The sequence below is a fragment of the Chiloscyllium plagiosum genome, chromosome 19 (assembly GCF_004010195.1).
Source record: "Chiloscyllium plagiosum isolate BGI_BamShark_2017 chromosome 19, ASM401019v2, whole genome shotgun sequence".
Lineage (NCBI taxonomy): Eukaryota > Metazoa > Chordata > Chondrichthyes > Orectolobiformes > Hemiscylliidae > Chiloscyllium > Chiloscyllium plagiosum.
This window is the reverse complement of record NC_057728.1, coordinates 69,570,432-69,596,322: the sequence shown is the minus strand read 5'-3', so window position 1 is coordinate 69,596,322 and position 25,891 is coordinate 69,570,432. Positions and strand designations below refer to the sequence as shown.

At 41.3% G+C, this 25,891-nt stretch overlaps 1 protein-coding gene across 1 annotated transcript in view; it reads left to right on the top strand.

The window, feature by feature from the left end:
- Window positions 1–25,891, top strand: part of pdgfc (platelet derived growth factor c) — a 408,768-nt gene that overhangs the window by 378,679 nt on the left and 4,198 nt on the right. The gene's annotated exons all lie outside the window — the stretch shown is intronic.

Genomic DNA, 25,891 nt, shown 5'->3' with positions numbered 1-25,891 from the left:
CACAAGGATCTGTTTTGGGACCACTGCTGTTTGTCATTTTTATAAATGACTTAGATGCAGGCATAAGTGGATGGATTAGTAAATTTGCAGATGACACTAAAGTCGGTGGAGTAGTAGATAGTTTGAAAGAATGTTACAGGTTGCAGGGGGACTTGTATAAACTGCAGAATTGGGCTGAAAGGTGGCAAATGGAGTTCAATGCAGATAAATGTGAGGTGATGCACTTTGGGCCACACTTGGAATATTGTGTACAGTTCTAGTCCCCATATTTCAGGAAGGATGTGGAAGCATTGGAAAAGGTGCAGAGGAGATTTAGCAGGTCTGGAGGGAAGGTCTTATGAGGAAAGGCTGAGAGACCCATTCTCATTGGAAAGAAGAAGGCTAAAAGGGGATTTGATAGAGACATACAAGATGATCAGAGGATTAGATAGGGTAGACAGTGAAAGTCTTTTTCCTAGGCTGATGACGTCAGCTTGTACGAGGGGGAATAGCTACAAATTGAGGGGTGATAGATTTAAGACAGAGTCAGAGGCAGGTTCTTTACGCAGAGAGTGGTAAGGGCGTGGCATGCCCTACCTGCTAACATAGTCAACTCAGCCACATTAGGGAGATTTTAAAAATCCTTGGATAAGCACATGGATGATTTTGGGATAGTGTAGGGGGACGAGCTGAGAATAGATAGCAGCCTCTGCATTACTCCTAATGTCATCTGCTCAGTATTTGGATGGGCTACACTTAAACAGGACTGGTTCTGTCTTTTCTGGAATGTTAACTTAGTGAAGCATTTATTCTAATTTCGCACAGGGAGAAGTATCATGGTAAAGTATTATAAAGGAGAAACCATGTTCCGAGAGGACTGACAGAGAAAAATTATATTAAAATAGAGATGTAGCTAGAATCAGGATAAATAAGATGGGAAAATATGAGACAATCTGGAATGGTTTGGAGTATGTGTGTGTAATAAAAGAACTGTAGTAAGAAATGTTCATGAGCTGCAGGTAGAAATTGGGATTGTGGTACAGCGGCATGTTAATAAACCTGACTACAAAGTATTCAGGAAATGTAGAAAAGGGCAAAATACGATGTGAGATGGCAATATTAATCAAAGATGCAGGACAAAATCTTGCAGAGGCTTGGGCAAAATGGGTGGGCTGTGGTTGGAACAATTACACGTAACATTGGTGGTGCTAGAGCATGGTGGAATTACAACTGTCACACGCTCCTTTAAAGAGGTTGTAAGGATAAACACAACAACGAGAAACCAAACAGAACAACTTAAGTGGTGGGAAAACATTTTTTTTCTTGAACCATAGAATCCCTCCAGTGTGGAAGCAAGCTGTTTGACCCATCAAGTCCACACTGACCCTTTGAAGAGCACCTACCCAGCAGCCCCCCCCCCCCAATCCCATGGCTTATCCATCTAGCCTGCACGTCACTGGACACTATGGGCAATTTAGCATGGCCAATCCACCTAATCTACACATCTTTGGACTGTGACAGGAAGCTGGAGCACCTGGAGGAAACCCATGAAAACACAGGGAGAATGTCCAAATTCCACACAGACAGTTGTGCAAGACTGAAATCGAGCCCGGTGTAAGGCAGCAGTGCCATACCTGGAAACATCGCTAGGATTCTTCATCCAATGGAATTTATTAATTTACAATCATACAGGAAATATCAACAAAGATGATCTCTTTCTTTGTGATGATTATTAATCTTTTGTTGATTTCATCACATCTCAGCTTCTCAAATTTAAAGTCTGGGAATTTGGTGAGGTTTCTTCCCAGAGAGAGCCACTACAGTTTGGCAATCTCTTCATCCATTTTGTTCTGGTATTCTGGAGCAGCATCAACAGGACTACCCACTTTCTTGCTCTTAGTGTCACAGCCATGGATCTTATCTATGAAGACGTTTTGAATAAACTGAAGTTCTTGTTCATAATAAGCACTGCCTGCCACAAACCCAATGGTTTGCTGGAGCTCCACAGAAAGTGGAAATTGCAGGAAAAGTTGGACAAGCACTCAGCTTGCTATGCAAATCAAGATACTATCTAATCAACCCGTTGAGAAATTATACACTCTAGAGTAGGTGCGACTTGAAGCTAAGTCTTCTGGCTCAGAGATAGGGACACTACCACTCACCACAAAAGCCCCAATCAAAGGGACTACTTAAGGCAATAACTTGAACAAAATTAACATTTACTTGGACAATTGTGGATTAATCAAAGGAAGCTATCATTGCTCTAAGGTAAATTGTATCTAACTAGTTGATTTATTTAATGAGGTAACAGATGATTGGCAAGGGTTGGTGAGGGCAAATAAATTCATTGTAGTATTCATTGGCTTCCAAAAGGCATTTGGCAATGTGCTATAGAATTGACTGGCCAGTAAAGTTGAAGCTCACGGAGTAGACAAGGTGGCTACAACATAGGTTGGTTTAGTCACAGAATGTGGAGAATAGTGGTGAATGGTTGTTCATCAAACTGGAGGAAGTTGTACAGTGGGATTCCAAAAGGGTCAGTACAGGGATCACAGCTTTTCCTATACGAGGTGAACAGGGCACAGTTTGAAAATTTGCAGATGGCATTAAAAGTACTGTCATCTGTTGAAGGATAGTGATAAACTTCAAGATGACATTGTCAGAGGGAATAGGCAAACATGGATTGGATAAAATTCAATGCAGAAAAATGTTAAGTGATACACTATGGTCGGAAAAATGAGAAAAAAAGTGAAATAAAGGGTATCTATCAAAAGAGGGGCAGAAGCAGATTCGGAGACCTATTTCCTCAAACCACTGAAAGAGAGAGGGCAGACTGAGAAAGGTACACAGGATCCTAGTTTTATAAATAGGAACATAGTCCTACCCAAAAACCCAACAGTTTTGGGGGTTGAAGTAGGGAAAGTCGAATGGACAGGAGGCATTTCAGACATCCATGCCCCTGCACCAAATTGACTGCAAGAGTTCAGGAAGGCAGCTCAGCAGAATGGGCAATAAACACTGGCCGAGTCAATAGAGCCCACTTCCCATAAAAGTAAGACTGACTTAAATCAGGAGCTATTTTCATTTCTGGCATTTCCAAATGCAATGTCTGGGTTTAACACATTTTACATTGATTTAAAGCTACCAAAGTTCTTTGAAGAGGTCAGATTCATTTTTTAAAAATTAGCATACTCTTTTAATATGGTAAGAGCCCTTTGGGAGAAGTCAGGTGTACTTTTAGGAGGAGAACTACAAGTGCTGTAAAGCATTGAATGATGGTCATGGTTGAAATGAATTGGCACCAGGTTGGCATTGGGCTGATTATGGTTACGGGAATGAGTGGGAGTTTATGATGAGGCCCTAAGGTGTCTTGGAAGCTATGTAGCAACATTGAGGTGTGTAGATGATCATAAGTTGGAATGGAGAATATGAAGATCATTGGAGGGTAAGGGAGTTTGAGGTGGCATAGTTGGAACATGGGAGTGTGTGGTGGGTGAAGGTAAAGGTAAGAGTTACATGACTATTTTCTCCTCTTCTGCTTTTATTGTAACTAGAATGAGGATGGAGAACAACAAGGAGAACTTTTGAACAAGATAGCTTCTGTGATTGTCTTTGCACTAGATCTGGGGACAGTGGGCTGGACTCGAGTTAGCATCCAAGAGACTCTGTCCCTGAATAAAAATCAGAACGTTTGATTATTTTTCTCTTGAGTTGGGTTTGAGGGCTTGGATATGTTGCTGGATCTCTGCACACTGCAAGATTGTGTATTACAAAAGTAAGTAAGTTGAAATGTACCTTATTAAATATTAGTTTGAAGACAGGAGGCATATTGTATCCAATTTGACATTTTAGAATGATGTCAAGGATTTAGAGAGGGTAAAGAAAAGATTCACAAACAGTTTCAAGAATGAGGAACTGCGGTTATTGGATAGACAGGAGAAGTGGGGCCTGTCCTGGTTAGAGGAGAGCCTTTTGAAAGAGGTTTTGAGAGAATTAAAAATCATGATGCATTTTGTCAAAGTTGGTGGAGAGAAACTGTTCTCTTTGGTAGATGGGCCACAAACCAAAGAATAACAATTTAAGGTGATTGGCAAAAGACCAGATAGCAACATGACAAAAATCTTCATGTTTTTTAGTCACTCGTGGCATATTGGTGCTGCTAGCTAGTCAGCATTTATTGCCCTTTCCTCGTTGCCTTTGAGAAAGTGATGTAAAGCTGACTTTTTTATCTGCTGCAGTCCACCAGCTGCAGGTAGACTCCAATGCCATTAGGGTGGGATCTCCAGGATTTTGACCCAGCAAACAATGAAGGAACAGCAATATATTCCAAAGCAAGATGGTGAGTAGCTTGGAGCAGAACTTGCAGCTGGTGGCATTCCTATATATCTGCTGCCCTTGTCCTTCTGGATGGAAATGGTCATGGGTTTGGAAACTGTCTAAAGAACTTTTGTGAATTTCTGCCATGTATCTTGTCAACAGTACATACTGGTGTTACTCAGTGTCAGTGGTGGAGGGAGTGGATGATTGTGGATTTGGTGCCAGTCAAGCAGGCTACTTTATCCTGGATGGTGTCAAGCTTCTTGAGCAGTGTTGTCCAGGCAAGTGGGGAGTATTCCATCACGCATCTAACTTGGTTTTGTAGATGATGGACAGACTTTGGGAGTCAGGAAGTGTCTTCCTCACCACAGTGTTCGTAGCCTCTGATCTGCTCTTAGCATCATAGAGTCATACAGAATGGAAACAGATCCTTCAGCCAAATTCATCCATGCTGACCAGTTCCTAAATTGAACTAGTTCCATTTGCCTGAGTTTGGCCCATATGCCTCAAAAGCATTTCTATCCATGTACATGTCCAAATGTCTTTTAAGTGTTGCAATTGTATTTGTCTCTACCACCTTGTATTTAGATAAGTACAAAGTGTTGTATTTTGGTGGGTCAAACTTGGGCAAGACTTAAACAATCAATGGTCGGGCGGTGGGATTTGTTACATAACAAAGAGATCGAGGGATAAAGGTTCATAGCTCCTTGAAAGTTGAACCACAGCTAGACACGATGGTGAAGAAGGCTTTCAGCATTGTTTTCATGAGTCAGGGCATTGAGTATAGGTGTTGGAATATCTTGTTGCAGCTGTACAAGATGGTGAGGCCACATTTGGAGTGCTACATGCAGTTCTGGTTGCCCTATTATATTAAACTGGGAAGAGTGCAGAAAACATTTCCTGGGATATTACTTGACTAGAAGGTTTGAGTTATAAGAAGAGGTTGGATAGGCTGGGACTTTTTTCCTTGGAGCATCAGAGACTGAGGGATAACTTTTTAGAGGTCTATAAAATCATGAGAAGTGTACATAAGGTAGATAGCCAACAGCTTTTATCCATGGTAAGGGAATCTCATCCTAGAGGTCATAGGTTTAAGGTGAGATGAGAGAGATATAAAAGGGTCCAGAGGGGCAGGTTTTTTCACACAGTGGGTGCTGACTGTCTGGAAGGGGCTGCAAGAGGTAGTGATGGAAGTGAGTACAATTTCATCATTTAAGGTTTAGACAGGTACATAAATGGAATAGGATGGAGGGATATGGACTAAACACAGGCAAATGAAACTCATTTAATTGTGAATTCTGGGCAACTTGGGTAAGTTGGTTCATAGGGCCTGTTTCCATGCTTTAGACTCCATGTCTCCATTCAGAAGTCTAATAATAGTGGGGAAAAAGCTGTTCTTGAATCTGTTAGTATGTGTATTTAAGCTTTTGTACCTCTACCAGATGGAAGAGATTGGAAGAGATTATAACCAGGGTGGGAGGAGTCTTTGATTATGTTGGCTGTCTTTCCAAGGCAGTGAGGGGTATAGATGGAGTCAATGGATGGAAGGCTGGCTTGTGTGATGGACTGGGCTTTGTTCACATCTTAGTTTCATATGGTCCTGGGTAGATCAGTTGCCATGTTTTCTATGGTGCGTCTACAAAAATTGATAAGAGTCTTTATGGACATGCTGAATTTTCTTAGCCTTCTGGGGAAATAGAGGTGTTGATGTGCTTTCTTGACTGTCTCAGAACAGATTGGTTGGTTGGTTGTCGTCACTCGGAGGAAGTTGATGCTGTTGACCATCTCTACCTCAGCTCCATTGATGTAGATCGGGGGCATGCCCTCCACTTTGCTACCTGGAGTTAATGACCAGCTCTTTAATTTTGCTGACATTGAAGGAGAAATTGTTATCTTTATACCATGTGTGGAAGAACTGGGCAAGCCATTTTGTCACATACTAAATTGTGTGGAAACCATTTTGCCTCATATTCAGTGCCTACCCTGAACAAAACTTGTTTTCCCCTGTCTGCCTGGGAAATAGTTGGCCTTGCAGCTGTGCAGAAATACAACTTCTTCTCTTTGCATGAAGCCATTGTGTGCTAACACCTGCTTATCAGCTACTAACTGTTGCAATCCATATGCAACGTGACTGGGGCTAAAGTTATGCAAGTTGCCCTGTGCTTGCTTTTTATCCTGTAGTTAACGGTCAGTAAATTGTACATTATAAAGTCTGGTGAATCTCTCTAACCTGTTGGAGTGATTCAGAACCATCAATCGAGCTGGTCACCCTTTCTCTCCCTGCAATATATCACAAATAAACTTGTGAGTACTCAAGGCGCGATTCATTCCAAAACAACTATTCTCCAACACCATGCCACTAAGTGCACTATCTCTTTCGCGAATTCTATCTTGTCATCTGGCCTATAACAGTAGTGTTATCAGTGATTTTGGAGATGGAATTAGGATGAAATTTGGTCTCACAGTCATGAGTGTAAGGGGCTGAGTACACAGCTTTGCAGGGTGTGAGTGTTGAGGATTGTCATGACGCAAGTGTTGTCTATTTTTACTGATTGCAGTCTGTGGGTTAGGAAGTTGAGAATCCAGTTACAGAGGGCGAAACAGAGACTTAGGTCTTGGGTTTTGGAGATTAGTTTGGTTGGAATTATAATGTTGAAAGCGGAGCTTGTAGTCAGTGAGTAGGAGCCTGACATAGATAACCTTGTTATCCAAATGTTCCCGGGATGAGTGTAGTGCCAGGGAGATGGTATCTGCCGTGAGAGTGGGTGAGTTGCAAAGGAAAGCACTTAATAATTATGGAGGCTAGGGCTGCTGAGTAGTAGTCATTGTGGCACAGTGCATGGGTTTTCTTTTGTACCGGGGTGGTCATCTTGAAACAGGGGGTCTTCAGACCAGAGTAAAGTGTGGTTAAAGATGTCAGCTGTGACAATTCTGTTCCTTTGACAAGGTTGAACTGGCCTTGGGTTTTTTTCAGAGAGGTGCTAAACAACCCATTGTTCCGTCCTGTCTGAAGCCTGACTGGTTCATTGGGGCCTTTTTGTTTACCCTGAAGAGATAATGCCTCTGGCCTAAGCCTTTCATGTCTTTTAAAAAAACCTGTCAGGTGGCACGGTGGCTCAGTGGTTAGCACTGCTGACTCACAGCACCAGGGTCCAAAGTTCGATTCCAGCCTCAGGCAGACTGTCTGCGTGGAGTTTGCACATTCTCCCCCTGTCTGCGTGGGTTTCCTTCGGGTGCTCCGGTTTCCTCCCATAATCCAAAGATGTGCAGGTCGGGTGGATTGGCCATGCTAAATTGCCCATAGTGTTAGGTGCATTAGTCAAAGGGGAAATGGGTCTCGGTGGGTTACTCTTCGGAGGGTCGGTATGGATTTGTTGGGCCGAAGGGCCTGTTTTCACACTGTAGGGAATCTAATCTAATCAAAGGGGAGCGTCAATCTAGCTGTGTTTTTGATTCAGTTCAGCGGCAGTGTGTGTTAAGAAAGGCTGCTGGTTCTCAGTGGTAGCACTGCTGACTCACAGCACCAGGGTCCAAAGTTCGATTCCAGCCTCAGGCAGACTGTCTGCGTGGAGTTTGCACATTCTCCCCGTGTCTGCGTGGGTTTCCTTCGGGTGCTCCGGTTTCCTCCCATAATCCAAAGATGTGCAGGTCAGGTGAATTGGCCATGCTAAATTGCCCATAGTGTTAGGTCTCGGTGGGTTACTCTTCGGAGGGTCGGTATGGATTTGTTGGGCCGAAGGGCCTGTTTTCACACTGTAGGGAATCTAATCTAATCAAAGGGGAGCGTCAATCTAGCTGTGTTTTTGATTCAGTTCAGCGGCAGTGTGTGTTAAGAAAGGCTGCTGGTTCTCTCCCTCTTTCTGCCCCTCTGACTTCATAACCTAAGCCTGGTTTGATTCATTTTTTATCTTTGTGCTAAGGGATGTGTTTGTTGAGGATTGTTGCAAGTATCTTTGGAAGAGCATCATTGAGTCAGGAATAGTCTGTCAAGTTTGGATAGGATACATTATCCAGTATTCTATTTTCTGTTCTTTGTGTTTCATTCTGTAATTTTGGAAATAAATTCTGTTTGTTTAAAACTTGGCAGTCAGACCAACTCATTCACTCCGGGAATATCCACTATATCCTTATCAAAAACAAACAGCAAAATTATGGTCTGGGTTACCTGCTTAAAAATGATTTTGAGGGGTCCATAACAGAGCCAATACTCCCACCAGCTGGTGTGCACAGGAGAAAGTGAGGTCTGCAGATGCTGGAGATCAGAGCTGAAAATGTGTTGCTGGAAAAGATCCAGGGAACAGGAGAATCGACGTTTCGGGCATAAGCCCTTCTTCAGGAAGGGCTTATGCCCGATCTGAGTGCACAGCCAAGGATTCCGTCTGGACCAATCGCTTTCAATGGGTTTACTTTCAAATGGCCAATCTAATGTCTGCAGTGGTGACTGAGGGAACAGGTGTATCCAAGGCTGTCAGGACAGGTGACACCATTTTGCTGACCTTCTGTTCAAAATGAGCAAGCTTAATGGCAGCAAAACGTAAAATGCATTGACCACATCAGGGAGTGATGTATTTTTGTTACATTCCGTTTTGCTTTTTTTTTTAGCCCGTTATGCTTTGTGGACCTTGCAACAAACAGGCAGTGTCCATGTGTTAGTTTGGGTCTCTAGCTTAGTCCAGTTTTGCCTCTTGGCGTCTCTAATAGCCTTACAGATGTAGTATCTGGGTTTCCTGTTAAGGTCAGAGTGGTCTGACTTGAATGCTACATGGACATATGCTAGGAATATGCTGAGGAGGTGAAATTGAAACCAAGTTGTTCCAGTCTCACCTGCAGGCCATTGCATCTCCCATGTTTTGTGGTAAGGTAACTACTTGTGATCGATCCAGGGCGTCGGTAATGGAAGTCTGCTGCTTCAGAATGGGCTGCTCCTGATGGGGTCCTGGCTATGGGTCATGGTCGCGGGCACTCCAGGGGTCCTCAGAATCAGTTCCACCAGGATTCCACATTGTCCATTTCCCTTAAGGTCAGTTGCCATTCATGGGCTGTTTGGGCCTCCTCAGAGTTGGATCATTGCGGGGTCATGTACTGCTCCTGGACTGGTCGGGCCTCAGTTCTGGGTTTCCTCAAGGTGAAGAAGGTCAGGCCTGCGGGCTGCCATTAAGCTTGCTCTAGGCTTGCTGATCCAGAGTCGGTAATCTGTAGAACCTTCAGACGTGAAAGTAGATTTAAGAGAACATTGGTAGAAATTTCAACTTAGAATTGAAGTTGAAAAGAGCAGAAGGATTGCAAGATATGAAAGAATAAGATTTGCTGTAGAGAGCTTGCAAAGAGTTGCCACGTGTTGGCACCACCTTGAATCCTTATTTTTATTTTACCTTACAATTTTGTTAAAATATAGGCCAACTTATGTAACACCAACTTGTCCTCAAATCTTCAACCTAATCTTGAAACAGACTAACTCATCTTATGCCTATTCTTTTGGCTAAAACTACTCCTTAACCCCCAATGTTGATTTGAAATCCTAATAAATTCTAATCAAATTCTACTATAGCCCTGCCATCCTATCCAATCTTCTCTAAATTTTGCCACCCCTTTCATTTTTCCATTGCCTCCCAATTCTCCATCAGTGACAAGGCTTCAGTTTTCTGGGCCTCATCTGTGGAACTCCATCCTCAAAACCTTGTTTTTCTCTCTCTCTCTTTAAAAGTCTCTTCAACTAAGTCACAAGGCAAAATTAGAAGGCATATTTTTAAGGTGAAAGCAAGATTTATAAGGGACCTGAGGGGCAACTTTTTCGTATGGGGTGGTTCATATACCGAATTAACTGCCAGAGGGAGTGGTAGACAGTGACAACATTTAACAGGCATTTGGACAGGTACATGAATAGGAAAGGTTTGAGGCATTTGGGCCAAATGCAGGGAGGTGAGAGACATTTAGTTTGGGAAACCTGGTCAGCATGGACAGGTTGGACCAAAGGGTCTGTTTCTATGCTATATGATTCAATGACTCTATAAAAGCAAAGAATTGGCTTAAACGTAACTCTAATGAAATGCTTAACGAAATAATAGATTAATCACTATAAATTAACTATTCCCATATAGTATCATCTATTTTCAATGCCCTTATCCACTGATCAAAATTATAGAGTCGTGGAGTCATAGATCCTCCAGCTGGTGGTGGAGACAGATGGCAGATCACCACCAGCTTCTCAAGGGTGGGCAATAAATTCTGACCTAGCCAGCAGTGCCCATATCCATTGAAATAATGTTTTTTAAAATTCCTAATCAGTAAATGCTCTATTCTGAGGCAGTCTTAAGGCTCTGTCAAACTGATTGCAAGTGAGATGACCTATACCTTACGTAGTTTGCTAAGAGTTGTTACATCACTCTTTGGTCTGCCTCATGGACTGAATAGAGAGGGTGAATATTTGAGAATGTGAGGATGGATCAGAAGGAGGGCTCTTTCAGTTTTATTACAAAATTTGACAATATAGTAAACAATATTGACAGTTGACTTTAGGAGGGCATAGACTGATTTGTTTTTAATGCTTATTCATGGGGTGTGATTATCATTATAGAAGCAATCATTTATTTCCTCCATAATTAGCTTCTTAGAAACTATGTGGTGCCCTTCCCTCATCATGGATATGGTGGTATGGGGCATTTAATAGATTGGGTGGGTGGCAGGTATGGACCCTAAGACCTTCCTGCCTCCACCTGGATTAAACTCCTGGTGAAGAAGCCCATGGATGGCCTTCCCACTTTTTGAACCCTTCAGTCGGTCAATGAATGTCCACTTCAGCACCTCATCCCATTGCCACTGATAATAACCCAACAGCACATCAGAGTCTTGCCAATCAGTTGAGCGTGGCAAATAAATCCTGGCATGTTTCCTCGTAGGACCCCGAAGAAGGTGGGGACAGTGACGATGTTCCTGTTAAGTGCTTGAGTGTCATGAGATGGGGGATCATGCTGGCTATCCAGCTGATGGTCACCACCCTTGTCATCACCACCAGAATTCCACCCATAGACTCAGTTCAGCACAGCAAGTGGTTATTTGATCCATTAACTCTGTGCCAGCTCACTGGAAAACAAGTGAGACAATACTATTCCACTGTGTTATCCTATAGATCTTCAAGTTTATTTTGTTCAATTGCCCATCAAGTTTCCTTTCAAAATCATTTGTCATCTCTGCTTTTGCTCTCCTCCTAGGTAGACCATTTCCACTCATTATTGTTCTACCTCACAGTTCCCTGCATCTCCTGCCCAATAACTTAAATTTGTGTTCCCTGTTGTTGTACCATTAGCCAATTAGAATAGCCTTTCTTAGTCTATCTTATCTAAGCTGTTCATATCCTTCTGCACCTGCATCAAATCTTCTCTCAATCACCTTGGCCCCTTTCTTAACCACAAATCAGTGGAGGTCAGCAAGAACAGGGGTAATTGCTCAACAAGATGCTGTGCAATTTCAGGTAGGAACATGACACCAGGTTTGCACACAGTTTGGTTTAACCTCAAACTGTTAAAAGGCAGAGGGACGGCAGTCATTATTATATAAATGAATTAGAAACAGGAATGAAAAACAGTGGCTTTGCTTTTTCCAATAATTTTTGAAGAAGGTTTATGTTCACCAAGTACTTGACATCAGATAAGCTCTTTGTTTTAAAATGTCTTCATGGGATGAGGACATCATTGGCTAGGCTAGCATTTATTGACCATCCCTAATTGCCCAAAGGGCAGATGAAGACTCAACCACATTGGCTGTGGAGTCACATGTATGCCAGACCAAATAAGGATGGCAGTTTCCTTCCCTAAAGGACATTAGATTTAACTAAGAAGAAACTGTTTCTAATGTCAGAAATGTTGGTGGAATAAGTACTTTTTAGGAACTAAACCAATGAGGTGGCATGGTGGCTCAGCGGTTAGCACTGCTGCCTCACAGGACCAGGGACCTGGGTTCAATTCCCGCCTCGGGCAACTGCCTGTGTGGAGTTTGTACATTCTCCCCATGTCTGCGTGGATTTTCTCTGGGTGCTCTGGTTTCCTCCTATAGTCCAAAGATGTGCAGGTTAGGTGAATTAGCCATGCTAAATTGCTCATAGTGTTAGGTGTAGGGGAAATGGGTCTGGGTGGGTTGCTCTTCCGAGGGTCGGTGTGGACTTGTTGGGCCAAAGGGCCTGCTTCCACGTTGTAGGGAATCTAATCTAAACATTTTTACTCAGTGAGTTGTTATGATCTGAAATACAGTGCCTTGGAAGGGGGTTTAATATTGAGTTGAAATATCCTGGTCTCTCGGAGAAGTCTAGGAGATTGGAAAGCTGGCTTGTGATCAACAAAAACAGTGGAGGTAGACTTGGAAAGGCACTAATTGCCATGAGAGACTTCGTTGGGATCACTTTGAGCTGAAGGTCCACAAAATTTCAAACACTTCATCTGCCTGCCTCTTCAGGCCTTATTTCCCGCTGCAAACTACGATGTTTGCCAACCAGATATATTGATTTATCTGTCTTAAGTACTGTTAACACTTCTAATACTTGTATGTTATTGTTTTTTTTAAACTCACCCAGTGTACCAATTAGCTCCTCATTTACTTTAGCTTGATCAAGCTTCTAATCCTTGGGAAACACTAAACATAAGCAGTATGTCTCCTAGTTCAGCTTTCCTCATCCTCCTCACTAACTCCTTTGTCAAGAAGAGAAATCTGGCATTGTTTGCCCTTGTCCCCTAAGGGTGGCATAGTGGCTCAGTGGTTAGCACTGCTGCCTCAGAGTGCTAGAGGCCCAGGTTTGATTCCAGCTTTGGGTGACTGTCTGCGTGACAGATCTGTTTTGCATGTTTTCTTTGTGTCTGTGTGGGTTTCCAGCCGCTGCTCTGGTTTCCTCCCACAGTCCAAAGATTTGCAGGTTAGGATGATTAGCTACTGTAAATGCAAGGTTTCAGGGATAGGGTAAGGAGCTGAGTTTCAGTGGGATGCTTTTCAGAGTGTTGGTGTAAATTCGATGGGCTGAATAACCTCTTCCCACACTGTAGGGATTCTGTGATTCCTTGTGGGAATGCACTTTGACTGTATTTGAACAATTTTCTGTTGTTTCCTTTCTGTTTAATTTCCTTTTATTTATTTCACTCATGAGTTGGGGCCCTTAAGTAATCCCCATTTATGAATTGTTTGAGGTCTATTCCCATCTGTCTTCAAATTATCAAGAAGTAGGTGTTAGGATGTGTGACCAAAGGTTAGTAATTTTTAAGGAGAATGGTAAAAGAAGTGAAAGAAGCAAAACAGATTTTTCAAGGAATGAGTTCAAAGCTTAAGACCTCGAGGGCTGAAGGTGCAGCCACTGGAGCTGAGGTGAAAGACACTTTGGTGCACAAGAGACAATGACTGGAGACACAGAGCTTTGTGGGGATAGAATGGATTACAGGACAAGTGGAACCATGTAGGGATTGAATAGAATAGGAGGAGAATTTTAAAATCCAATGCGCATTGCGGTTCTGTATCTGCTGTAGATTTATGAAGGCACAGATCATAAGCCACTCAAAACCAATGCCCAACTGAAGCTGAATGCTTTTTTTTGTATCTCTTCATTATAGAATTGGAAACTCAGAACAGATAAAAACACCAAACAGAGAGAAACACCGCGCAGACAGAAACACTGAGCTTGGCTATTAACATTTGTTGTAATTCTATTGGAATACATGCTACTGCAGACTAAGAAAAATAAGCTAATCCAGTATAAATCTCTGCAGAAGCAAGCTATTCTGGTAATGAGGTAGTTTTCCAGCTTTACGTTTAAGACTGACAGCAGTACTTTTACCTTGTTTTCTACAGCGTTTTAGGGATAGGGCAAAATATAGTTGAAGTGCGGGGTGGGGGAACAAACAGTGGAGGTAGACTTGGGTGCTCTGGTTTCGAAAGACAAATAAAATAACATTCCATGCTTACAGTGACACTAAATTACTTTTGGATTTATGTCTGTTGTTATTGAGCAAAAGTTTCAAAATGTATATCTATTTAGACACTTAAGTTCAGATTTGCTCAGGCAATTGTTGAAGTCAGCCACATATATAGCATTGCACGGTTGACATTTTTCCACATGGATATACTATACAGATTCCATTGCTGCTACTTCTGGTCTGATAAGTGGAAATGCTTGCCAGAGGCTGGAAGTTTCCTATCAAGAAGTCTGGGACTAGACCACTTAAACAATGCTAGATCCTCAGGCCCAATGGTACTTTATCAATCCAACATGGACTTCTGGCTCAGATCCCAGTTTGAGCAAACGTCAGTGGATACCAAAGGGGTACTTAATGTACTCTGATAGATTTCTCTTCTTCAAATGTAATTAATAAACATTTTTCAGAGGAGACTGCTGCCTGCAAGTATGTTTTGATTTCTACATTGCTTTTCTGAGTTATGACGTCAAGCCTCTGTTATCCAGCCTACCACAGAGCTTACACAAGGGACAACTGCATATTTGAACAAGTTAAAAAGTGTGGGTCCTATTTTCCCATATGTTACTGTATCATTTTGTCTTTTTGACTCAATTTTAAACTGATCAATTAATCACAAATAGGCGAACTCATGTCTGGGCTGGCACCTGAAGAATGTTTACATGGACAGGTCTCTGTGGAACTCCATCTCACAATGAGGTCTCAACTATTCTGGTCCAATTAGTGTATCCTCATCTTAAAAACAACATGCCTGAGAAAGGCAGCAGCTGTCAGCAGGATTCAGACTGATCTACCAGCTTCATTGAGTTTTACTCTTCCATTTCAAATATTGAACTGATTGGGTAGAACTCAGACCACTGAGGATTGAAGGATATGTCCCAGCTTGTATGGAGAAAATTGACCTATCCTCTCAATGATTCACTCTCATTCTCCTATTCCAGGAATTCCTAATGAAATGATGTCTTTATTAGCACACCAAATGATTTATTGTTGTTAATTAGTGATATCCATTGAGCATTTTTTGTACTTCAGTACAAGAAATAAATTCTTTGTTCACTGTTATGTTTGTTTATGTTTCAACTTGATTCCAATAAAATACACTAGTCATTGGAAATTTTAGAATCTGTAATTTATGCAAGATGATTGAGCAAAGTATTAGAAATGAGAAAAAAAGGCCTATGTTTTACTAAGGAGATACTTTTAAAAATCAGGAGCTACTTTTTAAAACAGTTAAGTTATTGAATTATGTGAATTATTATGCTTTTTCAGTAATTCCAATTTTAGTATTGTGTCCTCATTCCGTGAGGTGGCTACACTGTGGTTTTACTAAGTATTTTCCTTTCATATTGATTCATGGGGCTAAAACATCCTACTGACTCTGTGATTCAGTGCAACAGTATTTGCTTCTTTGATCCAAAAGAGGTTTGCACAGTTTATTTTTCTTTGTTGCAGTCTTAATTTTCAAAATGGCAGTCAGTTTGTTGCTTCACAAACTTTTCTCATGCCATAAAATTGAATTTAAAGATGATTCTTCCACACCCTGCATACGCACTGATGGGTCACAGACACAGTAAATCTAATCTAGTCATGTCTTTGTTGTCTCTACAAGCAAAATTTCTCCTGAAACATTGGGTCACCAAATGTTTTGTTTAAATGAATGATCTGAAAAATGTGGCAATGTTACCCACGAGCAACAAATATCCATAAATATGGCTGGATTAACCACTTTCCTTTACATTAAAATCATGGAGTATGCAACAACTTCCTGATATGCATTCCTGCTGGGTGAAGTGCTGTGCTGAAACTGCACATACCTTAGGCAATGTGAACAGAATCAAAGAAAAATCATCAATTTGAAAGTCACACAGCAGCTCACCCAATGACCTCTGTGACATCCACAGAGAATTTTCAAACTAATCCCCATTCTTACACACTTCAAAGATATAGGTCTCACCAGAGAATGCAATGTATTACCAAAATTACCACCTTACTGTCTCAGAGGAAGAATCAAAGCTGTTAGATACTTTGATTCCAACCGGTAAAATTCAAAGGCCTGACAAGCACCTACAATGAATCTCGACTATGCGGAAAGAGGTCATTCAGCCCATGGGTCTGCACTGACCCACTGAAGAGCATTCCATTCACTGCTCCCTACCCTATCCCCATAATCCCACATTTACCATGGCTAATCCACCAAACCTACACATTCCTGGACAACAAGGAACAATTTATCATGGCCAGTCTTACTAACCTGCACATCTTTGCACTGTGGGAGGAAACCAGTGCACCCAAAGGAAACTCACATAAACACGGGATGAGAATGCGCATACTCTATATACAGAGTTGCCCAAGATTGGAATTAAACCCAGGTCCCTGTGTTATGAGGCCGCTGTGCTAACCCACTGAACTGCCTTGCCTCCCTATGCTCAAAAGCCTTAACAGTTTTCCTGCTGAGCTCTACAGAACCACAGTTCCCATACTCCCACCCTACTTACTTAAATATCACACTTAATTTTGACTCCCAGATTAATTGAAGAAGGTTTTTAAAATTTCCTCCAAAATGGGTGTGAAGTTAGTGGAGCCATCAATTGAAGCAACCATTTGAAGGTCAAACTGTTTTCAGGTTCAGGCATGACTGGAATGAGCAGTGAAAGCCAAACAGGCAGCTTGGTGGTGCCATATCCAGCTTGGTCAGGGGAGGAAGCCTATTGCAGAGGGGTTGAGGACTTGCTAGTAAAAGGATGCCTGTTGTTCCTGGTCACGGAAAAATGATTCCACCAAAAATTCTTGGCTATTTGTTGAACATTTAACATCAATTCCTTTTAAATGAAAATTTTGTCCATTTGTAACAATTGTGAAGGGTCTGATAACGAATGTAGGACTCCTATTTTCCATTATCAACCATCAGAAACAGACAGACTTGATTCTCATTCATTTATAGGGCAGATTGAAAATTGCATCAAATTAGAACAAAAAAAATTGAATGCTAGAAATCTGAAGCTGGAGAAACAATTTTAAAGAAGGGCGGTAGACTCAACATTAATCTGTGTTTCTCTCCACAGATGTTCAGACTTGCTGAATTTCTCCAGCAATTATTGTTTTTTGTTTGATAATTGCATCAGATGGATTTTCACTGTTAATGGGACAGCAAAGCCAAAAAATTCCACACACACAGCTGCTGTAAGTGATACTGTGGGATGCCCATCATCCATTATGTGCAACAGTCCTCTGCTCTGACCATGTAACGGCCTTTTCTGGAACTTGAGAAAGGTAGTTTTGAGCATGTTTCTGAAAAGAAACAAGCAAGTAGGATTCAAAATGGACAGACACTGAGGCCCAAAATGGAGAAATAATAAAGCAGGAGGGATTGAAGAAACTAGTGGGTCTGAACTGAATGGGAGGTGAAACAAAATTATTAAGTGACAAAATCAGAAAGAGGAGCAGAAATAAGCCATTCAGCACATCAAGTACTAGGGAAGCTTGGTGACTCAGCGGTAAGCACTACTACCTCATAGCACCAGGAACCTGGGTCCGATCCCAGCCTTGGGTGACAGCATGTGAGGGTTTTGCATCCTCCAGGTGCTCCAGTTTCCTTCCACAGCCCAAAGATGTGCAGGTTAGATGGATTGACTATGATAAATTGTCCCATAGTGTGCAGGTTGAGTGGGTTAGCCATGGTAAATTACAAGGTTAGGGTGGGGGCATGGGTCTGGATGGGTTGCTGTTTTGGAGGATCATTGTGGGCTCAATGGGCTGAATGGCCTCTTTCTGCAATGTATGGATTCTATGATTCTAAGCCTGCTCCATCATTTCATAGGATGCTGCCTGATCATTCACCTCATTACCCTGGTACTCCTTTCTCCCCATATCTTTTATCCCTAAATACTATATCTAACTCCTTCTTGGAGACATTAAATTTTTTGGTCTCAAACATGTTTTCTCTGTGAAGAAATTGCTCTTCATCTCATTCCTAGATGCCCTTTTCTGTATTCTTAGACAATGAGCCTTAGATTTGGACTCTAGTCATTAAGAACATCCTTCCTCCATTAGTTCTGTTAGAATTGTATTGGGTTCTATGAGAAATTCCACCCATCCCCCCACCAAATTCCAGTGAACATAGTCCTAGCCTATGCAGGCTCACTTCATATGTCGATGCTGCCGACCCAGGAACCAGTATGGTAAACCGTGAACAGCTAGTACATCCTACCTCAGACAAGGAGATGGAAACCACATATAATCTCCAGATGTGGTCTCACCCAGGCCCTGTTCAATAGTAACATGACATCCTGCTTCTCCATTTGGATCCTGTTATGAATGTCAGCATACCATTTGTCGTCTTCACTGCCTGCTATACTTGCATGTTTACTTTCAACCACTGGTGTACAAGGATACCTTGCATTCCCCCGTTTCCCAATCTGTTACCATTCAGGTAATGGTCTGCCTTCCTGTTTATGAAATCAAAGTTGATAATCTTATATTTATCCACATTATACGTAATCTACCTTGCATTTGCCCAATCACTCAATTTGTTCCAATCACAATGAAGCATTTCTACATCCTCCTCACAATTCACCCTCCCCAACCCACTTTGCAAACTTGGAGATATTGCATTTAGTTCCCTCATCTTTAACATATATTGTGAAAGGTGGGATCCCAGTAGTTACTGCATCACTTGGTAAAAGACACATTCACTCCTATTCTTTGTTTCCTGTCTGTCAACCAGTTCTCTATCCTTATCACCACACAACCTGCAATCCCATCCACTTTAATTTTACATGCTAATATTTTCTATGGGACCTTATCAAAAGCCTTCTGAATTCAACGAGCTCCCCTTATTTACCCTATTAGTGTCCCATCCTGTCACTGTTTGCAAGTGCTTTGTTATTAAATCTTTTACAATTAATTCCAATGTTTTCCCCACTACTGATGTAAGGCTAATGGTCCTTGTTTTCTGTTTTTTTCTCTACCTCCTTTTTTAAATAGTGGAGTTTCATTAGCTACCTTCCAATCCGTGGAACTGCTCTCGAATCTTAAAAGATGACAATTAGTGAATCCATTATTTCAAGAGCCACTTCTTTAAACATTCTGTGATATAGATGATCAGGCCCCAGGGAGTCATTGGTTTTTAATCTCATCAATTCCCCAAAAAACTAATTTCCTACTAAAACTGATTTCTTTCTTAGAATCACAAAATCCCTACAGAGCTGCAAGTGTTTAAATATTTAAAAGATATTTGGACAGGTACATAAATAGGAAAGTTTAGAGGTCTATGAGCCAAATGCAGGCAAGCGGGACTAGTTTAGTTTGCGAAACTTGGCCGGCATGGATATATTGGATTGAAGGGACTGTTTCCTGCTGTATGACTCTATGATTCTGCACCGCCCCTCTGAAGAGCATCCCACCTAGATCCCCATCGCCATTCCCACATTTACCATGGTGAATCCACTTAGCCTGCATATATTTGGACACTACTGGGCAATTTCTAGTGACCAGTCCACCTAACTGGCACAACTAATTTCCTACTAAAACTGATTTCTTTCTTAGAATCAAAAAATCCCTACAGAGCTGCAAGTGGCCATTTGGCCCATCAAACCTTTTCACACAGAGGGTTCTTATGTGAAATTAACTATCAAAGGATGTGGTAGATGCAGGCACAGTTACAACATTTAAAAGATATTTGGACAGGTACATGAATAGGAAAGTTTAGAGGTCTATGAGCCTCTATGAACCACTGTCAGAGGAAACCAGAGCACCTAGCAGAAACCCACACAGACATATGGAGAATATGCAAATTCTGCACAGTTACCCAGGGCAGGAATTGAACTTGGGTCCCTTGCGCTGTCAGGCAGCAGTACTAACCAGTGTTCTCCCTCTCAGTCGATCTTGTGTTCCCCAGCATTTTTAGGATATTATTTGTGTCCTTCCTAATGCAGTCAGAACCAGAATTGCATTTAATTACTTTTCTATTTCTTTATTTGCTATAATAACTTCCCAGTTACTGACTGTAAGGCACTTACATTTGTCTTAACTAAACTTGCTCTCTTCACATACCTATAGAAGCTTCTACAATCAGTTTGTCTGTTCTCTGAAAGTTTACTGTCATGCTCAGTGATTCCCCCTGCCACCTTATCAATCCTTCTGCCTTTCTTTCCTGAAATCAAAACCATTCTTTTTTTGGCCAAATTTTATGTCCCTTCCTTGGATCTAATACTTCCCAAATTTCCCTTGTTAGCTATGGTTGGGCTACCTTTCCCATTTTATTTTTGTGTCGGACAGCACAGAGCAAATTATGAGCTTAGACTGATTAGGGATAATCAGCATGGATTTCTGTGTGGAAATTGTGACTCACAAATTTGATTGGGTTATTTGAGGATATGACCAAGAAGATAGATGAGGGCAGAGTTCTAAATTTTGTCAATACGGACTTTAGCAAGGCCTTTGAAAAGTTTCTGCAGGGTGGACTGATTAGTAAAATTAGATCATGTGGGATTCAGAGAGAGTTTGCCAATTAAATTAAAAAATTGGCTTGACAGTAGGTGATAGAAGTTGGTAAAGGAGGGTTGTTTTTCAGACTGGAGGCCGTGACCAGTGATGTTCCACAGGGATTGGTGCTGGCTGCACTGCTGTTTGTCATTTATATAAATGATTTTGGATGATCATATAGGAAGCATGGGTTAGTAGGTTTGCAGATTGCACCAAAATTGGTGGTATAGTAGACAGTGAGAAAGGTTATTTAAGAATACAAAGGGATCTTGATCAGGTCGGCCAATGGGCTGAGTAGTGGCAGATGAAGTTTAATTTAAGTAATTGCAATGTGTTGCATCTTGGTAAGATGACACGACTTAAACAGTCAATGGTAGGGTCCTGTGGAGTGTTGTCGAACAGAGAAACCCAAAGGGTTCAGATGCGTAGTTCCTTGGATGTTGCGTCACAGGTATACAGAGTGGTAAAGTAGGCATTGAGTATAGGAGTTGGGACGTCATGTTGCAGTTATAAAGGACTGGTAGACAACATTTAATACAATTACTCAATTATTTGATTAATTAGTACAAAATTAAAAACAGTTTCCTAATTTATCATATACATTCTGTTCTGCATGTGTTTCTTCAGCGCGAATTGGCTTTAACACAATTGAAGAATTTAGGCCATTATTTGTAGAACGCAAACTTTCCTTACGTATATTGGCTATAATGTGATTCAGCCCCCATTAGTCAAAATGATGTGGCTATTGTGCAATTTTCTTATAATGTGAGATTGCACAAGAACAGAGCTATCGTGTTATATCAGAACTAACTGTAGCTAAAATCAGTGCTCAGTTTCTATGAGATATCAGGGATAAAGATAGTATTAAATAACAAGGGATTTTGCCTTTTTTTTTGCTGAAATCTAAACTGCTTCCAATTCTCAGATTTTTTTTTTGGTCAATTTGTATGCCCTTTCCTTGGATCTTGTCACATCTCTGATTTCCCTTGTTTGCCGTGGTTGGGCCACCTTTCTCATTTTATTTTTGTGCCGGACATCACAGAACAAAGTGTAAGCTTCAAATTCAATTTGAATTGGCCAAGTACTAAACAAAACCTGATCAATTGATACAAAAATTAAAACCGCTTCCTAAGTTATCATGTAATGAAAACCAGTGCTCAGCTAAATAATGAGATAGAGGGGATAAAGATAATATTAAATTACAAGGGATTATAATATTATAACTGTTGTAGTTCAGAAGCTTTGGGTAGATCAATGCCAACCACCTTCTTGCTGATTTCCGTCTAAATTGTTGATGCCAAATGGGGAAGGGTGCCCACATGCCTCGACAGAAGGTAAACTTAATCTTGATGAACAGTAAATAGATTTATCACATATTGCTTACTAGCTATTTACATTACGTTAGAGATGATGGTCTCCTCTGAAACTCAGACTCAATTAAAGAGTTCACATCACTGCAATTGAAACATTCTTGTACATAATTGGTAACAAACAGAACTGGTTAGCTCCTCCAGGAACGGTCCTTTTTATTATGATGGATGGAGCTTATCTCATGATGTCATGATGGACTCTCTTGGGTACGAAATGCCTATATAATGAGTCACGCAAAAACAGTCTGAATTTTAAAATCTGCAGTTCTTTTTTGATTATTTTTATTCATATGACTAGGCAACAGTAATTGTTTGATACTGAAGTTAACAATCTGCTGAATGGCTTTAACTGATGTCATTATGAATGGTTAAGATGCCACCAGGGGTTGAGTTCAGTATGGAGTTCAGTATGTAGATGATGGGTTGACTTAGAACATAGAACATTACAGTGCAGTACAGGCCCTTCGGCCCTCGATGTTGTGCCGACCTGTGGAACCAATCTGAAGCCTGTCTATCCTACGTTATTCCACTTTCATTCATTTATTCCATTTTCTTCCACACTGAAAATATGGATGGACAAAGACACATTTGAGCTGTTTATTTTTTGTTTTATTTGCAGGCAAATGGTTACATCCTCCTGGCCCATCTTGACAGTTGTCCAGATTTTCCATGAAGGGTTAAAACCTGGGACTTCATCATTGATGTCAGTTACCAGTTTTGTGGTTGGTGATATTTTCATTCAACCAGGAGGGATACCATTGAGAGGAGGAGCTGTTGGCCTTTGTAGGCTGTGGAATGTAGCAGCTACGGATTTTTGGATGCATGCTTTTGGTTTTACTGAGATTATGTGGGAATAAGAGTGATTTGTTAGCTGTCAGACATGGTATACTTTCAGGGGGCTCTTTTCTCTGCAGATATCAGGAAGTTCAGGTTGGGAAGCTGTATTGGTCTGATATACCTAGAAATAAACCTCATCACAACATAGACTTAGATATCTACTGACTTTATGTGGAGGCTCCTGAGCCAGGTTGACCAGCAGTATTTAGCTGCTGGATAGACAGGGTAAGTGAAACAATGCTGCCCATTAGGTGAAGAATGATGAAAGGATATTTTGACATTGGTGAGTGGTTGATCGCAGAACCAGAGATAAATTTATTTTCTGGACTTCTAGTTCTTCAGGTGGAAGTCTGAAACTACATTATTGGCAGTTTTTGCTTTTAGTCTCAATTTTTTGAAAAAGATTTCCAGAAAACATGGATCTTTGTTTCGTTGAGACATTTGCCTTATAAAAATTAATGGTTAAATAAAACATTTCGGTTAACATGCCTAAGTACAGGAGAAACCGTTGATTGGTGAGTTGTTCCTGAGACTTCCTTTTAAATGTAGTATTTAAATATGGAGGCAGTGTAGCACATTCCCATGGAATGCCTCTCCTTTCGCATAGGAACTGTAAGACACTTCTTGAGCATAGGAACTGTAAGACACTTCTTGAGCATAGGAACTGTAAGACACTTCTTGAGCAGGGAATGTTACTAACTGCAGGAGCTAAAACTCTGGGTTTCAGGATTTAGGTGACAGCTGCTGTGATTATGAAACATCTGAAATGCTGAGTTTTGAGGGTAGATATGGTCAACCAACAGTTTAAGGGCATACAGAAACAGATTAAATGGGTAACTACCAGACAATCAAAGAGGACCGGGAGAATTGGACATGCATCACTTGAGTGCATCTCACTCACCAAACAATATGCAGTTCTGATTATTGGTAAAGATGGTGGTTTGCCAGGCAGAGTTCAGGGAGCTGGGAAAGAAACTCAAAAGTAGTAATCTCAAGATTACTGTTAGTGCCTTGTACTATTGAGTGTAGGAATAAGGATAGAGCAAATTAATATATAATTTAATAGATTGTACAGTTGGGAGGGTTTCAGATTCCTGGGACACTGGGGCCAGTTCTTCAATATACAAGCTGAAGGGAAATACGGAGTCATTAAAAAGGTCATGAATGGTGCAGGGTGATATGCCGTGGGAAATAGCAGGAAAGAATCTAAAGATGTTTTGTGTTCGGAAGTTGTAGGAATTACCGATAAGGGTTGGAGTACCAGTGCCCAAGAGGTTTGTACTACTCAAGGGAATCTGTTACCATGTAAACCACAGGATAATCTGCAAACAGAAACCCAATATCAGTAACATTGAGAATCACCACAACATTAATTGCTACATCCCTGGCTGTATCCCAAGTGTGGGTTTTCCAAGGCAACCATATATAGTTACAATAGGAAAGTGGCCAAAGCACTGTTTAGGAAGGCTGGAGCGTTTCTGATCTGGCTTGAGTAACCAAGCTGTGAAGTCAATTAGCTTTGTCGTCATTGTAAGTTTTCCACATTTGAAAGGTGGAAAGGATTACAGATGTGACCATCAAATTCCAGCTGAATGCAAAATAAAAAACAAAAGATGTGTGGATTGATGTAAATCAGAAACAAAAGTAGAAATTGCTAGAGAAGCTGAGCAGGTCTGGCAGTGTCTATGAAGAGAAGTCAGAGTGAATGATTCAGGTCCGGTGACTTTTCCAGCCACTCTCACGCCTCCATAGCTGAATTTTGGTTTCGGGGCAAGTCTGTCCAGTGTGGTTAATGATGCCAGTGAGGAACCCTCAGATTGGAGCTGAAGAATGGTTCAATGCTTGCCACAGCATAATTAGACTGCAAGCAAACAGATATCGAGCTGCTTGAAATGAGATTCCATTGTCAGGACCATTCTTCATGAGTTCTGCTACATAGTAAAAATTTCCAGAACCGTTGTTATCTGCTGCGTTCCTCAAAACTTCCTTTAGCAGAGGGGTGCTGCTTTGCATCGTGAAGTGTTAGAGGATACTCTTTCTGTTTCTAATAAGGGGAAGGCTGAAGAAATAGGTGAGCAGCAGCTGGTGCCTGCACCTTTTGGATTGTGCACCAGGGAGGTTCATAATAAGCTCACTCAGGCGAATGAGCTGGCTACTACTCAACATTAACAGGACACATCTCCTGCACATCTCAACATACATATGACATACCACTGTTCATTGTGTAGCCTCTCTAAACCCTGTGCCTCAAACAAGGTATTGTAAAAATCTAGTTCATGGTTCATAGTAATATTTTAGGAAAACTATTTATTTCTGGGAAGATTATTTTTGCTAAGGTAAGGTAATTAGAATTCTGTGCTTTAGTAGTCACCAGAACCCCTCAAAAAACAGCAGTTCTGAAAGTTATCCATGTTTGTTTAATACTCTCAGAATAGAAGACAAGGAACTATAAAATATCCGAGGTTGCAACCTTCCAAAGCTATCAGCTTATTGGTTCACTTTCTTCACTCAAGGCTGAAGTCACTGAAGATACAAGGTGCAGGTCTAGTCTTGATTCTGGATTGTCCTTTCCATGTATTTCTAGCTTGGAGCTGGAACCTGCAGTTGTGGACTGCATGAAGGTTTCTCTCAACTGCAGGCTAAAAATACTCAGAGACATTGGAACTACTGCAGACAGGTGTGGCTGGTTTTTCAAAACGAGACTATGAATAACTGACACCAAGGCCTTACTGCCTTGCACTTGCGCCTACTTTGCACCATGCCTCTATCATACCAGTTATCCAGCTGCCATGTGATCATATTCAGCTTGTATCTCCCACCCAATTGGAAAGACCACTCATGTTCAGTGATTCACCCTGTGCTGACCTTGTCTCTTTACATTCCTTTAAAATCTTCATCTTGGAACAGCTGCTAACTGAATGGAAGTTCATGCGATCATACATCCTCAGTACTCTTGTGGAG